The sequence below is a fragment of the Paramisgurnus dabryanus genome, chromosome 20 (genome assembly GCF_030506205.2).
Source record: "Paramisgurnus dabryanus chromosome 20, PD_genome_1.1, whole genome shotgun sequence".
NCBI lineage: Eukaryota > Metazoa > Chordata > Actinopteri > Cypriniformes > Cobitidae > Paramisgurnus > Paramisgurnus dabryanus.
Window position 1 is genome coordinate 11,711,124 of NC_133356.1, and position 14,739 is coordinate 11,725,862.

The window sequence follows — 14,739 nt, forward strand, 5'->3', positions numbered from 1 at the left end:
GGGCCATTTTAGTACAGTAAACTCATTGTCATGTTATAGAAACCAATTTGAAATGATTTGAGCTTTGTGACGTGGTGCATTATCCTGCTGGAAGTAGCCATCAGAGGATGGGTACCTGGGGGGCATAAAGGGATGGACATGGTCAGAAACAATGCTCAGGTAGGCCGTGGCATTTAAACAATGCCCAATTGAAACTAAGGGGCCTAAAGTGTGACAAGAAAACATCCCCCACACCATTACACCACCACCACCAGCCTGCACAGTGGTAACAAGGCATAATGGATCCATGTTCTCATTCTATTTATGCCAAATTCTGACTCTACCATCTGAATGTCTCAACAGAAGACTCATCAGACCAGGCAACATATTTCCAGTCTTCAACTGTCCAATTTTGGTAAGCTCGTGCAAATCTTTTTCCTATTTGTAGTTGAGATGAGTGGTACCCGGTGGGGTCTTCTGCTGTTGTAGCCCATCTGCCTCAAGGTTGTGCGTATTGTGGCTTCACAAATGCTTTGCTGCATACCTCGGTTGTAACGAGTGTATATTTCAGTCAAAGTTGCTCTTTTATCAGCTTGAATCAGTCGGCCCATTATCTCTGACATCTAGCATCAACAAGGCATTTTCGCCCACAGGACTGCCGCATACTGGATGTTTTTCCCTTTTCACACCATTCTTTGTAAACCATAGAAATGATTGTGCGTGAAAATCCCAGTAACTGAGCAGATTGTGTAATACTCAGACCGGCCCGTCTGACACCAACAACCATGCCACGCTCAAAACTGCTTATATCACCTTTCTTTCCCATTCTGACATTCAGTTTGGAGTTCAGGAGATTTTCTTGACAAGGACCACACCCCTAAATGCATTGAAGCAACTGCCATGTGATTGGTTGATTAGAAAATTGCATTAATGAAAAATTGAACAGGTGTTGCTAATAATCCTTAGGTGAGTGTATATTTCTTATTATATGTTTCACCAAGGCCCAGATAGACAACATAGGTAAAGTATGTGATATATGGGTTTTAACTAGTCCATTCTTTAATAGCAGCCTTATATGCAAAGTCTGTACAGCAATTCTGACAAATCCACAAAAAGATTAAGCTGACACGTGGCAAACGAACTCCACTCTAAAAAACGCTGGGTTATTTTCAACCCAGCGTTGGGTCAAAAAGGGATAAACCCAGCCGTTAGGTTAAATGAACCCAAAAATGTTTACATTTCGCCAAACAATGGGTTGAAACATCCCCCCATGGAATAAATTGAATTTGTTCCTTTTCAACCCAATGCTGGGTTGAAGATAAAGAATGGGATAACTGCAACCAAGGGCTTTAAAAATAAACCTCAACTACCCTTTAAAGCAACAAATTGGCACTCGTTGTCCATTACAACGGATGTATACATGTATAAGGCCCTGTTTTCTGTTTTTTTTAATGCATTAGGTATGTTTTCATTTTACAGTGAAAGCTATCTAGATAGATTAAGGATAATTTGATCCCTAAATTTAACCAACAAGAACACAAGCACGTACACATGTGCATCTTTCAGACATCTGAGTTGAAGCATCAGTATAATTTGAATCGTTGGAGCTATAAACTTGCACTCTACAAAGACATTTCATTTCAAAGACTCACAGATTTATTTTGAGCCTAACATCGTTCACTCTCAGGAAAGCTATGAGGACTTATGCATCTGTACTGTACCATAATGGTTATGCAAGTCTTCATGAAACAGTCTTGATAGGATAATGGCTTTTAATGGCATCTGCTGACATTAGAACCCAGCTGTGATTGTATGCACACAGCTATCACGGCTCTGAGTCTGACAATTACAAGCTTTAAGACTTTATGAACGCATCTAATCAGCAGGAGAGGAATATCTGACACGTTCGGGTGCGTATGCATATGAAGCACGTTGTGTGTTATGAGGTGAGGGTTGGTATTTATATGCAAGGGAGGGCGTGTGTGGCATCCCTGATTAGGACGGCCAGTAATAGCACCGCGCTCCCGAGAGCATGGCAAGCTTCATAACACAATATGCCGTTCATATTTGACCTGATTTGCATCTAGATTGCTTTAATTATAAGTAAAAGTCAAGTTTCGTCTCTGTGACAGAACCAGGCTGAATCGATTGGGAGGCGTGAATAATGGCAAAAGTCAAAGCACGACTCGCTATCAAAACATTGCCACCGTATTAATCAGCATTACCGACGTGTTTCCTTTCTGCGCTTAGGGAAGACACAAAACTTCACTGTATGAAACGAGAACATCTCTCACAATAGTTCATTACGGAAACATAGCTTTTCTTTCCTTCATATTAATTTTGTACAGAAAGAAAATAGTAATGAACACAGCAGGTTCATTACGGCTGGTGAACTCTTTTCAACTATGACTATGCCGTATCAGAAGTTTTGAGGAAGTTGGCAACTTTGGAGACAGCGCAAAAAATAAATGACCAGGAATTTGTCAAGATCAACTAAACTTAACTTAAAGTTGGAAGTGAACAGCCATCCAGCCATCACTGTCCAAAAGTTTTACTGTAACACAACATTCTGTCCTGGCACTGTCGACACAAGGTCAGTAAAAGTAATGGTGGCTAAACGCTATTCTTCACACGAGCTACAGACTTCAAGCCCAGCCAGTTTAAAGGACAGCTATGGGATTTTAAAGCTACAGCTCTGTTTGTCACAATGGTGATGTGCTGCCGTATGCCAGTGTCTCTCATCTTGATGTTTGGGTCGATAGGTTCGGCCATTTAAGTCAGTGTCAAGTGTCTCGAAGTGAAAATGCTTCTTTGGACTGCAGGACAAGTTAAAAGATCTAAGAGCTTAAACACTCACCAAATTTATCAATTTCAACAGAAATAGAGAGAAAACACAAGTGCTCTATATACTTTTAAAAAACAATGTCACAACTTGTTTTACAGAAATCTGGCTGACGCAGATCTGTGATGCAGAATTTGAACTTTTACACTTACCTTTAACTCTTTCCCCGCCAGCGGTTTTTTTTTTTTTTTAAGTTGCCAGGCAGCGCTAGCATTTTTTATGATATTCACAAAAGTTTAATGCCTCCAGAAAATTTTCTGCTTAAATATATAAACATACAATATATCAAATGAAAGAACAGACCCTCTGCTTTCAAACAAAAAAAGTTTTTTACATTAGTTCTCTTTTTATCACCTCTCAAATATGGGTAGGTTTTTTCAAAAACACTACATTTTAGCAAAAAGCTGAGCTAATAAAATTTTTGTGAAGGACTTTTGAATGAGATCAGATGCAGGGCGATCCTTAAAACATACCCAGAGTTCTTTCTTTTTCACGTGAGGCATTACTACTGGGTTGTATAAGTTGTGTTAGTGCACCTGGTGGATAATAGCGGTATTGCGGAACACTGAAAATTCTCGTCACATTTTCTCTTAAAGGGACACAAGGCAGCATTTCTATGTTAATAAATCATCTTCGTAAGTCGGTATATGGTTAAATGACTCATTACATGATGAATGAAGACTCTCTCGCCCGCCCCTACCGTCTGTAGGAAGAATACCCCACTTGCAAGTTCACTGTATCCGACCCGGTGTCCTTCAGTCTCGTAAAGTCTCATATATAGAAAGCATTTACTCCCAGACACTAGGGGGAGCTAGTAGAGAAATAATACTCAGACTTGCCTTGTGTGCCTTTAATTAACGAGATAACTCGTCAATGGCGGGGAAAGAGTTAAACAACAACCTATGGTAAACCATACATATTACGGTTTTAAAAATAAAAGATTTCGAAAAGAATGTAACTTTTTTGAAGAAAACAGAAAATAAAATGTTTCAGAACAATTGAGCCCATCGTTATTTTAAGTTTGTGGCTTTTATTTCTAGTCAATTGGAATGCGGTGACACACAGCTCTCTCACATGCCTAATGCGACGTACACAACAAACGCGTAGCATGGCGTTACTCACTCTAGATTACTTGCGGGATTGAACTTTGTGTCATGCACATTTTTCGCTTGTCATTTTGTGTATTGGCCACCAGCTGTGTTATTGCAGTACCAGTTTTAGCCACAAGTTTTGTGATTGCAATACCAGTTTTGGCCACAATCTTACATTTCTTTTTTTCTTCTTTTAATCTTACATACTGTTCCTTTAAATATTTTTCAACTTGGGAGAAACCGCGTTTGAGGTGCATAGCGCGTGTTTTCGCAGTAATGGGTCAGCCATATCAGGCATTCGCATTGTCCCACACGAGGACGCGTCTGATCGCGTCTTTGCATTGACTTTGTATGTAATCTACTTGCGCAAATCGTTGAACTCACATATTGCTTAGTCGATCTCTGGCTTATGCCGCTCACACATTTTCAAGCACAGTGCTGCACACATCAAAATGTTTTTATGAAGGCGGATGTCGCACATCTGATGTCTCACCTTCTGCAATTTGTGCTCACACTTTTCATGCAGGCCAGGGCGCAATTAACCAAACCAAGCCTGGGCATGGTAGAACCGCTCATTCTTCTTCAATGAACCAGGCTTTGGGGGTCAAACACGCTTGGGCACACATTTTCTGATCCATTCCCAAAAACGTTTGACCCTCAAGGCATTTGATGTGTATGAGTACGCCCATGGAAAGACTTTGGCAGAGAAACCATTGAGAATAGTCATAATATTAAAATATCACACTTTAAAAAGTTCAAAGAGGATTTCAATTATGCTCTTGAGGGAAATCTTCTTCATGCTTTCCGCCAATTTGTTAATATATATTCAACTGATGTCTTATGATGACTACATTATTAAAGAGCACCAATTATGCTAATAAATGAGCACGTTAGCACGTTATTGTAATATCCCATAGTACATACATGTTATTAAAACTTGAACTAATGCACTGTGAGTCTTATAAATTGCTTACATACCTCACCGATTTCCCACTGTCTGGAAAACGCTCGGTTTAGTTCCTGTCTCCGCCTCCCAAAATGTCTAGTGTATTCGGATTGGTCAGATGACTACTCAACTGTTATTGGTCAACTGGGTTCGGCGTGTGTTTGAAAGGTTACGCCCCTGACTACGCGTGGGTTTTCCGGTTCTGACTGAGAGTCACAGGCAACGTAAACAAGCGCTATATTTCTCTATAAACGATGGTGTCTGTACTGCCTTACCACTTCAAGCTCGATCCAGAGAGTTCAGACGGCGTTACGATATAAACGATCTCCGTCAATTAACGCGATTGGATTTAACTTTTTTAGGTGTCCTTAGCTCTGCCAGAATGCTAAACGAAGACGAAAATGTGTTGCAAAGACATCCAAAAGGTAATTATAACGTACTACATTACTTTGCAAACTATATGGAAACACCAAATGTAGCACATAGAAAGTATTTTTTGAAATGATTATAAAACTATTTCACTTATTAACATTATTTACTATAGTAAACTTTATTAAAAAAGCCTGCTTACATACTATATTACTGTGCAAACTATATGGAAACACCAAATGTAGCACATAGAAAGTATTTGTTGAAATGATTATAAAACTATTTCATTTGTTAACATTATTTTACTATAGTAAACTGTATTATAAAAGACTGTTTACATACTATATCACTGTGCAAACTATATGGAAACACCAAATGTAGCACAAAGAAAGTATTAATTGAAATGAATGTTCTACATTATTTCACTATGGGAAACTTTATTATGAAAAACTGCTTACTTATAAGTGCTATGTTTTTACTTATTAGGTTTTAAGGAGAATGCAACAGGTTCCAGGGCCTCTTACCTGCGTGATTCATCATCCAGGTTTTGCACAAATTGTCTAAATCCCTACACACAGAACATTTATTGTACCGACTATAAGCCTTTGACGTGCAGGACTAGATTAAGTTTTATTACATTTTTAAACCAATAACACTAAAGTATCATTATAGTAACAAAATACCCAAAAGAACAAAAGATGTAACTTTAAAGAAAATATAATAGTCAGTCAAAAGTTTTATTTATTTATTACAAATATATATTTAAATGTTAAACAATATACAAATAAACATACTTTAGTAACCATATTGTGCTCTTGTTTCAAAAATTTTTCAATTCATTTCTTACAGCTATCTATTCAGATAAATGGCATATCAAAGCTTTGTCAGCTGGTGCTATTTAAGACGACACTATAAGGTTATCATCCTGTCGTGTGTTGTTCTCCAGATACGCTTGGAGCTTCCTGATCAGATCGGTCACAATTTTGGCTTTCGATGACCCCTGCACTGAAGATGGCATGCAATCACGTCCTCCTTTGAAGGTCTCTCAAACTGTGATGCCAGGTCCATTGGAATCGGGGTTTCCTTCAGCTTATCTTCAAATACCTCATCAAACACAAGCCTGATCACATCCTCCACATAACTGTAGAAATATTGCAGTCAATAAATCTTTTGTTTTGATCATTTATTTCCCTGCTTCATACATTAAGTTTTTAATTATGAATGTATTTGAAATAAAACATTACTGCTTACGGTATGTCACTTGTGTGTTTTGGGAACATAGCCTTGTACTTTCCCTCCTGCTTTTGTTACGGCTTGGTGACATTGTAATGGATGGCTGCAAGGTACACATACCTGTAAAATATAAACAAGCAATTAATTTATTGTAAAAGTAAATACTACTTTATTTAACAAAGTTACTAAAATACTTATATACCTGCACAGCATTCCAATAAATGAGAAAATCAAAAAATTTTTGCTGCAAATCTGAAATCTCAGGCTACGGACGGCAAAGGCATCCACTGATGATGGTGATGGAAACATGTGAAACGATGCTACTGCCTGGGTTCCTATGATTATGCAGAGAAAAAAAACTTTGTCATCATCAGTTATACATCTAAGACTGGTAGTGGTTTCACTAGCTAAATACATCATGTGTGTTACACACCTTTGCTCCTCATATGCCAGTCTGACTCCTTGTACTGTGTGTTATGATGTTGCATGTTTGCATACAGTGTAGAAGGATGTGTCCAGCTGCGAATCTAAGATATAGACAAATAAAACAAACATGTATTCAGTCAAAAAGACATATTATAACAATAGAGTACCATGACTGTAAATCGTTAGACTATTCATTAAAACGTTAATGTATTACATATTCCATGGCCCAACATTAGCAACACACATTACGTGTTTACTTCGTTTCAAAATCTAAGAAAGCTTCAAGTAAATACAACAGTAAAATACATATAACTTTAAACAAATCATCTGTACTTAGAGTTTCTTGAGTTTGATCATGAGAACAAATTTTACTGGTAACAGTTTAGCTGGCATTTGTATTTGTATTTAGCTTAGCAACTTAGCAAGTTTGTAAACATGTCTAAACCAACATCGATAAAAAAAACGATAGTCTGCATAATTCAACATACACGTGTGTAAATATGGTAGGCCTACGTTGTTTATGAAATACAGTATTACAACACAAGACAATTAGCTTGCAAGCTTAGCTCTACACGCACATTATGTTAATCTCCGGTTACGTAACGTACAGTAAAAGGCAAATAATAAACGTGAATACTTACAGCCTGTGATCCAGAAGTGCACAGTAATCCAACTTTCAAGAGGAGACCTCGCGCAAATCCAGCTTTGGTTCATGAGAAGCAGTTATTGTGAAAACTCCGTGAACAACTTCTGACTGGATTTTTCCGGAACCGTATTAAACATGATGTCCTCTGTGTAAGTCCATAAAGTGCTATTTTGCCCTCGCATCTAAAGAGACAGCGTCTACTCGAGAGATTTAATCGCTTAAACAATGAAACAAGAGTTTGCAAACAGAGTAAAAGCAGGGACTCCCAACCTCCGCCATTTTAGCTCTCTTCTGACTCGGCGCTCCCCACCCTCGTCTTTGAGGGCGTACCCAAGCAAAGCAGAGAGGGCTGAACTATGATAATGTTGGTCTTATCTACGTCACTAATCCCAGGAAGTAAACTGTTGCCTACAATCCGAGTGTTTTTTGTAGTCCTCGAACGTTAGAGACGATAACTCGCGTCATCGTTTTCTTTGAGGTATGTACTTTTTGAATATCGTTAGCATGTACTAATGCACACTTACACACAAAAGGATGTTTAAAAACGTGTATCCCATAATAGGTGCTCTTTAAGTAAATTAAAAAAGATGAATGGAAGTCTTTTGCATGATAATTATAAATTCCATGAAAGGTGATACTAATTAATGCATGAAACAATTATCTTATTGGACCTATAAACTATCATTCTGCAAGCAAACAAGACACCTTGAATTTATTTAAATATAAGCCTCCTTATTAAAACTAATGTTTTATTAATTTTCTCCAAAAATGATTTAATATTTTAAGTCATTTGCTCACTGTAGATTATTTTTGGTTAAACTATAATTGGGTTGCTTAAAGCTTTCTCCTGCTATCTACAGTGTAGTTTACAAAACATCTTATTCTGCCTTTATCAAAACTACTACAAAAGAGGGCTGCTGTTAACCAACCGTTGTCATTTTTACTCTCAAGTTCAATGACCTACTGGCAAAAAACCTCAACAGGCTGATGCAACCACCAGCCGGGCAACAATACCAAGACCTCTTTTATGAGGCAGCTGTGGGTTCGGTAAGTAACAAAATATCAATAACAATTTCACCAATAGCGGCTTTCATTTCACATTTACCCAGGAAATAAACATCAGCTTGATGGTCCAATAACAGTGAGGATCACCGAGAGTAAATAATAAATGGAGACATGTGGAAAAGGAAAATAGAGGGAAAAGAATTTGACCTTTGAAAAGCGTTTTCCTTTATGTTGTTAATTTGTTTTGACTGGGTTTCTCTGCTTTCCAGCAGCTGCAGGGCTGGCACGGGCCGGGCTCAATCACTCGGTGTACTGTATCTCCATTCCACTCGCAGTGAAGCGCACACGACTCAATTTTTAGTCTCGGCCGGAGCGACGCTTTCATTAGCCAGCGTGGCACTTATGAAGAATGACAGCGCTGATAAGTGAAGAAAGACTGTGAGGGGAAGATAAGATAAGAATGTGTGGGGACTAAAGGTGGGCAGATGAAAATAAAGTTGTAAATGGTTAAAGCAATGCCCTTCTAAACAGCCTACACAGTGCCACAAAGCACTTAACACTTTCATTTTCTATCAAAGTAGAATTCCCTATAAACCAAAGCATATACTGTCTGACCCTGCAAAGTAATTTTTTGGTGATTTACTGTTTTCTGTGTAAAATCTGTCTAAATTATAACCTTAAAAATATAACCTTGATATCTTTAATATTGACTGAGTAAGGCCATGCAAAGATTCAAATCAATGACTAAATACAAACTTTGATGCTCCTATTCTCATAAATAGTTTGCGACATTTTAGCCTGGTTTTCACAGGCACGGTCCAGCCTGATATGACGAGAATTTGTACATATTTTAATAGCTAATTCGTATAAATTCATACAAAGTTAATCAAGCAAAAACGTACGATTGTACGATTATCATAAAAAACAATAACCCCAACGTCACAGGGGTTAAAGCAAATTGTATGAAATTCGTACGAATGTGGTCGTACGAATTAATACTAATTAGCCACCTCGTAAAATACTTACGAATTGCCATGAAATAGCATTGGCAGGGTCACATATTTTACCTTTTTAAAAGGTAAAAGCCTACACGCGTTTTTAAAACTTTTATTACCGTATTTTCCAGACTATAAGTCGCTCTGAAGTATAAGTCGCATCAGTCAAAAATGCGTTTTGTAGACATATGTAGGTCGCACTGGACTAAACGTCGCGTTTATTTAGTAAATGATTTCACAAAATCCAAGCTGAAGAACAGACATTTAATCTGGAAAGGCAAGATTTCAACTAAACAATAGCACAGAACAGCAGGCTGAATAGGTGTCTGTACATGTTAAAGTACATGTAACATAAACCGTTATTTACATGATACACAATAGCATACAGAACATACCTTGGAGGCTGAATAGGCTAAATTAACACGATAACCCAAATCAATTTCAAAAAGGTCCCAAAGTCATTCCGCATCACTGAATCCATTGAATTACATAAATAAAGGAGCAGCATAGAGCGGACTCTCTCGCGCGACTGTAGACGGTAATGGTTTCTCTTGGTTCATATGAAATAATTTTGACATAAAATTCGCACCTGACTTCAAGTTCCAGGACCCGCCAAACTATAAAAAAGGTTGGACTTATAGTCCGGTCAATACGTTATATGAATCTTTAAAGCTCACGTTAAACATGTCGTTTCTGTATATCTCATGTTAATCTTGAGTACCTAGTATTACATCCTTCATCTAGAGAATGTTGTTTTATCAGATTTTAAAAGACAAATCAGCTTTGCCGATTTTTTCAGAATAAGCCCAAGCACCTGAAGGTGTACAATGGGCAGAGCAAGTCATGAGCAAGCAACACACAAAACATTTTCGCACCATCTATGTATAATTGTATAATGTATAATAACCGCCCCATTTCCACAAAATCTAGCGTTAAACAAACACACGCACAACTCTCCGGATTGTTTCCATAAGGCTGGGTTCTCTGGAAAGCTGAACAAGCCTAAATCTCCCTTTCAAACAAAAAGCCATTTCTTTGGTGACGTTGATTACATGCTATCTCTTGGAGGCTGTTTACACTTGGCATTAACATGTGTTTTTGTCGATCAGATCACAAGTGGACGACATTAATGCCAGGTGTAAACAGTGTTCAAAACGTTTTGAACGCGTCCACTTTTCAACCACATCCAGAGGTAGTCGAAACCACTTTTGATCGGATCGCTTTGGAGTTGCGGAACGCAAATGTGGTTGAATGTGTTCGAACAGCCACACGCGACCGCCTTCTCTCCGCCCATTTATCTAATCTGAGGTTTTAAACACTAGTTTTACGTTTCATACGGTGAACAGCGCTATTTTTAGCCTTTCATTGATAAAACTAAAGCGGCGCTGATCTCCGTAGTTTCGTTTTGAAAGCGTGAAAGTTGCGCAATCCTATTTCATCAATTGCGCTGAAAATTCAGAGAAAGCTCCAACGTATAAATGTACAAAACACTGTGCAGTATGTATACTTGCTAAACAAGCAGCGGACTCTGACATAATATTAGTTTGCATCCATATAAACTCATAATTACTCCCGCTCGCGTTTGAATGACAGCAGAGAGACTCGCCCACCGTCTCTACAGACCGCCTCCTCACAGTATTCAGGACAAAAGCAGTCGAAAGTGGACAAAAGAGACGGATTTGAATACCAGGTGTAAACGTAATGTGTCTCTCTCGTCCACTTGTGATCCGATCGATGAAAACACATCTTAATACCAAGTGTAAACAGCCCCTTGGAGTGTATGTGCGCTATTCAGGTTGAAGTGCCCATATAAGGACTTCCACTATACTTCCTGCACTGAAATTGCCCATAAAAGAAATAAAGCAACAGTTTTTTTATATAAATCTTTCATGTTCGAAAAAAAAAAACTTCAGAAACTTGTATAAACCCTGGCGAAGTGCATTTGGCAAAGAAATAATCTGTTTTACATCCAACTGCTTTTTTGACAGTTTGCCTATGTTTAGCATGAGGAATCCAACTCTTAAACAGTGAAAATAAGTCAGAATGCATGAAATAGTTTTATGCCCCCCCTCACACAAACACCTTAATGCAAAGCAGCTTAGAAATAAGAAACTAAGATTTTTGAGACTAAAGCAAACACTACTCACAATTTTAAGAGTAAGCTAGAATATTACAGAATCTAGACCAGAATAAAGAAAGAACAAGGCGATTATTAATATTATAATTAATTGTAAGTAAATCCAGCACCGATATACTACAGATACATACTACCTGTATATTAAACTCATTTTGTGGTGGTAATTTAAAGAGCAAATAAAACCTATATCACATCTAACACAAAGGGCAGTTTATATGGACTAAAGCATGTAGCTTCATATGCACACAGAACACGTTCACAATACTTTTAGTCAGTGTCTTCTAACTGCGAGGCTATCTGCATGGTCCTATTCAGTGTTTTTAACTCACTCTATATGGAATAATTCGCAGCTCATTGATTCTAACAACAGGACATAACCCATTCAGAAGGCTTTCTTTGAAGCAGTAATGACGCCAGAGCCCACAAAAGCCACGCAACAAAATTATCTATTAGGATGGTGATTACCCGTAATGCGTCTGGGATGAGGAGGTTTTCGGTCCGCGTAAGAGGTAAATGGAGACGGCGAGACAATGATAAGCATAATCTAAATGCCTCGCAGGGCATTTGTTTGTGTTCAGCTTTGGGTGGCAAACAAACAAACAGGCAAACCCTCGCATCTAACTTTAGTTGGAGAAACCGATCGAACGCTAGAACTTTAAGAAATCTAATTTAAACTAAAAGAAATTTCAAACTTAGTCTGGATCTATGTACCAACATCAAAGGACTGTGTAAAAGTGAAAGCAAAGATGAGCACTATAGCAAAAACCTGTCAACTGTCAGTAGTTTCAAAGAGGCCGATAGGAATCCCTGTCAAACAGCACAAGACATTCCTCTGGTAACTAAGACCTACTTCAAGAATCTCAGAAATGTTCAAAGTCCTTTACGTTATTTTAAAATAAATTGCCACCTTGCTCAAGCATTCCAGAGGTCTTTAACAGCGCAAAAGCAGAATTCGGTAATATTCTGTATTTAAAGTTACAGTTGTGCTCTGTCAAACTTTGAGGTTAAAAGGGGACACAGATGCATGTTTATACCAGCATGTAATTTTCACTATGCTTATGCTTGATTTAATACTTAACACCAGCATTGCAGTATTCATCCTTAAAAATACACAACACTTATAAGATATCATCTAATGTTAAAGACTTAAAATGTGAGCATACTTATATGTAAAAGTCACAATTTGAGAAATGGTGTAACAAGCAATTCATGCTAAGGCAGCAGTAAAATTAGTACCACTAATATAATATAATACATAATATAAATTATATATAAATATAAAAATGTATATACACATATTAATATTTCTTAAATATACACGTGCATGTTTGTGTTTTTATATATACATCTAATTATTATATGACAAAAACTTTTATTCTGCAAACAATTAGTTGCAATTACTTGTTAAGCAGCCCTACTACATTATAAGTATTATGAACCAGCCTACTAATGGGTGATTCTCACGAAACCATTGAAACACCACGGCACTAATGATTTTAGCTATAAAATGTGTAATATAGTAATATTAAAAAGCATCAGAATTAACACAATACTGTGTTCTACCTTGCACAATGTGTGATTTCAACATAAGAATTTATAATTTGTCAATTTTATCTCATTTTCTGTTGAAATTCTCATTACCGCAATGTGCCCAGCTGTGTTTGAACATGCGTTTTGTTGTAATTTAATCAAATTAACACAAAAATATTTAGACTAAAAATAAATGGATGTTTTGCTAGACTACTTTAGATGACAGAAAAAAATATTTACTGAATATTCATGTATAATAATAATGAAGAAAAATTAGGAAAATTATGTGTCCATGCCTGATGTTCTCATCCTCCGCAACACTTTTTGAGAACAGTTTAAGCACACATACAGAATTTTAATAAAGTTTGATTTTTAAAGGCCAAGCTCATAGACCAGTTACTTCAAGATGGCTACCAGGTAAGATCATTTTTTTACAGTTAATTTGAAATATTGTCTTGTCAGAATGCTTACACGAAATTTTGATTATCATTACCGCAACAGATGCTTGTTAAATGTTAATTTAATTAATAGAAGCATAATACTCCAAAGAATCTCCAAATTATGTTCTTTCAGGTTTGTCATGTCATTTTGAAAATATGTCAGTGTTGATGTTTTCTGACTGTTGCGGTAATGAGATTTTTTAGGACTAATTTTTTAAATTATGTTACAAAAAGTGTTAAATGATAAGTAAAAGTGTTTAAATTAATGTTCCCATTTACTCCAGACTTTGTTTTTCAATGTCTGGTGGGAAAAAAAGTAAATTTAAGCAATTTTTACATTTTCATGCTTGACATTTTTAAAACCAAGTTTTCGTGAGAATCACCCTAATACTGTTTTGTAAGGGGCACAGAAAATACGTTTTGCATGCACAATTTAAAGTTATTAGTACATTTAAATTGAACAACTCCAGTAACAGCTGATAATAAGAAATGGTTGTCATTAAATTGCAAAGTATGTGACAGTTTGAACGATCAAAGCACATCTATTCCTGCAATGTAACATATTTCAGCTTAGTGGTTGATAATTAACTGACCAACATCTGTCCAATTAGTTTGCCGAAGTTGGAAAACAAAAAGGAAAAGTCTAAAATAACACTGAAGCTTTAAATAAATACTTTTAGGTATCTGTATTTAAACGGGCACGGTGGCACTCTAAAATGTTTCTTTATATTCTGGCCTTGTAGTGAAGGAGTGTTTCATCAGCTATTCTGGATGGGGATATAAATTGGCTGTCCTGCATTTATGCTTGTTCTTCTCTAATTTATGGGACCCTTAATCTTCATGTTACACTTTGAGGACTCCATTACCCTTGATGGCAGAGGGAAAGCTACCTTTCTTTCGAATGCAAGAAGACTTATGGCTTGCTCGAAGGAAAAGTTCACACAAATATGAAAATTCTGCCATTATTTACCCGGCTGTTATCAAGCAAGTGCTGTTATTTTATTTGTTGAATATTCAAGCAGGAAGTTTGAAGAATATGAAGCTCTTTCCAGGCAACAACAACAATGCATACCACGTCGGTCCAAGCTGCAACATTCTGG

At 37.1% G+C, this 14,739-nt stretch overlaps 1 protein-coding gene and 2 long non-coding RNA genes across 8 annotated transcripts in view; 1 reads left to right on the forward strand and 2 right to left on the reverse strand.

The window, feature by feature from the left end:
• macrod2 (mono-ADP ribosylhydrolase 2) overlaps nucleotides 1-14,739 on the reverse strand; it is a 690,444-nt gene that overhangs the window by 137,969 nt on the left and 537,736 nt on the right. The gene's annotated exons all lie outside the window — the stretch shown is intronic.
• Nucleotides 4,773-6,308, forward strand: LOC135786829 (uncharacterized). Its single transcript, XR_010547003.1, has 3 exons — nucleotides 4,773-5,283; nucleotides 5,714-5,771; nucleotides 6,174-6,308. It is a non-coding gene; the product is annotated as an uncharacterized lncRNA (long non-coding RNA).
• LOC135786828 (uncharacterized) lies at nucleotides 6,229-8,100 on the reverse strand. Its single transcript, XR_010547002.2, has 5 exons — nucleotides 7,528-8,100; nucleotides 6,894-6,987; nucleotides 6,663-6,795; nucleotides 6,479-6,580; nucleotides 6,229-6,368 (listed from the first exon to the last, which is right to left on the reverse strand). It is a non-coding gene; the product is annotated as an uncharacterized lncRNA (long non-coding RNA).